This window comes from Meleagris gallopavo, chromosome 2 (genome assembly GCF_000146605.3).
Source record: "Meleagris gallopavo isolate NT-WF06-2002-E0010 breed Aviagen turkey brand Nicholas breeding stock chromosome 2, Turkey_5.1, whole genome shotgun sequence".
Classification (NCBI taxonomy): Eukaryota; Metazoa; Chordata; class Aves; order Galliformes; family Phasianidae; genus Meleagris; species Meleagris gallopavo.
This window is the reverse complement of record NC_015012.2, coordinates 40,816,372-40,818,611: the sequence shown is the minus strand read 5'-3', so window position 1 is coordinate 40,818,611 and position 2,240 is coordinate 40,816,372.

The window sequence follows — 2,240 nt, the reverse complement described above, 5'->3', positions numbered from 1 at the left end:
TCAAGTGTGGGCACACAGTCATATTTCTGTCAGATCAGCTGGGGCATAGAATGATGAAGCTTGTGCCAGCTTTATACTTTTATGTTGGCTTTATGCTTGCTTTGGGAGGAGAGACATTATCTGACCTGGCAGAAGGTCTGAGCAGTAGAGGCACTGATACCTCATCTGGCACAAAACCTGTCAGTACAAAATTAAGTCATCATTTTCCTTTATTTGAATTGGCAGTGTGTATTCATTCTGGATCAGCACTTTCATCATGTGTCTGGCAGCATTTCTGACGGAGCATTAACAGCTCTAAAGTGGGATTTACTGAGCTGTGTGATCACAAACTTATTGTTTCAGCTTACTCTGATAAAAAGGCAGGGAGCTACTGGGTGGTGGTATTTATCAGGTTTCAGAATGCTCCTACTCAGAATAGTTTTCTAGTTAGGAACATTTCCTTCCCCATGAAAAAAAAAACACAAAAACACAAAAACTCAAAGTTCCCATCCATCCAGAAAATCCCACCCCAGAACAGAAAACTCATGGATTAAAGTTCACATGTAACTTTTGACACACTCCCCCAAGCCAAACCTTTTGTGTAAACGGGAAAAGAATCCTTTTGTAGTGTAGAAAGTCAACAAAGCATAAATCACTATTTTGTTTGTTCTGTTGCTGGACATGCCGAACAAGAAAACACCGCCAGACTTGTGAAATTCTTCCATTAATCCTACTGGAGTAGTTATGTCCAAGTATTCTTCGAATCATGAAAAAACACTTAAACATATTCCACCGACTAAAATGTAATACTTCACTAGTTACAGTAAGGATGGTGTTAGGCATTAGCTTGAAATCTGAGTTATTTTTGTACCTCCATTTCTATCTCTATTTCCAGAAATGATCTGTTAAAGAGTGGTTTAAAAAATAATTTAGCTTCCAAAAAATAAAAGGCATTGTCTAAAAGTTTAGTCTTCCAATAATTCTGTTTGTTAATGAATCGTTGGAGTAAACAAGCACTCTTTTACCCACAGTTTCTGCTAAGCACTTGTCTTTTGTTTCAAACCGAGTACATTCTTGAATGAGGTAATGCCTACATCTCTTAGGCCAGGAATGTATTCAGATTGGGTATTGAAAAACAGAGGATAGAGGCGGAAGGATAATACCTGGTTCATGGTAAATACAGACTGAATTTCAGCTCAGCTTCCAGATTCCTGTGTCCAGAGGAAAGAATTAAGACTGCTTGTCTGAATGCAAAATAATAAATTCATCAGTTTGTTAACAAATTTAAAGCTTCATGTATGTGCCCTCAAGTCCACTCAAAATATGTTGTATGTACAAATGTGTCTTACAGTAAAATTGCATCAGTTTAAGTAAGATACTACTGTCCTCAATGTAAATAGTTTTCAAATTCACTCATTTAGAAGCAGCTGCTAAAGTATATGTTTCTTGAGATGGAAGCTGAAAAGGATCCTGGTTCCTCCCAAGCTGTAAGTGAACTTCTAAAAAATAAAGAACCCCTCTGAATAATGATAAAGAAAAAGCTCATCTGTTCCACCAGAGAATATTCCTCCTGTGTACCTCATGCAGTGTCAGCATCTTACATTTTCCCAGAACCTTTTACTTTAGATGTGAAAGACAGACAAGCACAGTTTTCAGAAATACATTAAATAATTTTTATTGAGTCTGTAATTTCAGGGACAAAGCTATAATCTCAGTCCCAGTTACCCACACACTGTTATACCAAGCTCTCATACTCTTTCACTCGTTCAATATATGAACAATAACATAGAACATTATTAAGAGGTGGAACTGAAAAAAAACAACCCTGTACTCTCAGTTTCGAAAACAGAAAAGTCTTACTCTCATTTGCAAACAAACTGCCTTTAGCAATAACCATAGTACGTTTATACTGAAGGACAAAGGAATTCTCCTAAAGTTTTGGAGATGGTACATGAATAGTTGTCCTGAAAGAAAGTAGAACTATAGAGAGCACTGAGAGCTTTTCCATATCAGCAGTGTGAAAGGTGATAAATGCTGTTTTAGTCTAGAAAGAATTATTCAATTATTCACAAGACGGAGGGACATTCCCAAATATCCAATTGGAAAGAGCCTCTTAGTAGGCCTTTGTATCTGAGGCTATTTCTGTGTTTGTGCATATGGACAAGATCCTCCCTGCAAAATCTTATGGCACAGGTTGTTTGGACATGTTGTCTCTTGCTGACATTTTATTTTTATCACGACGACCCTTCTGCATAGTTACA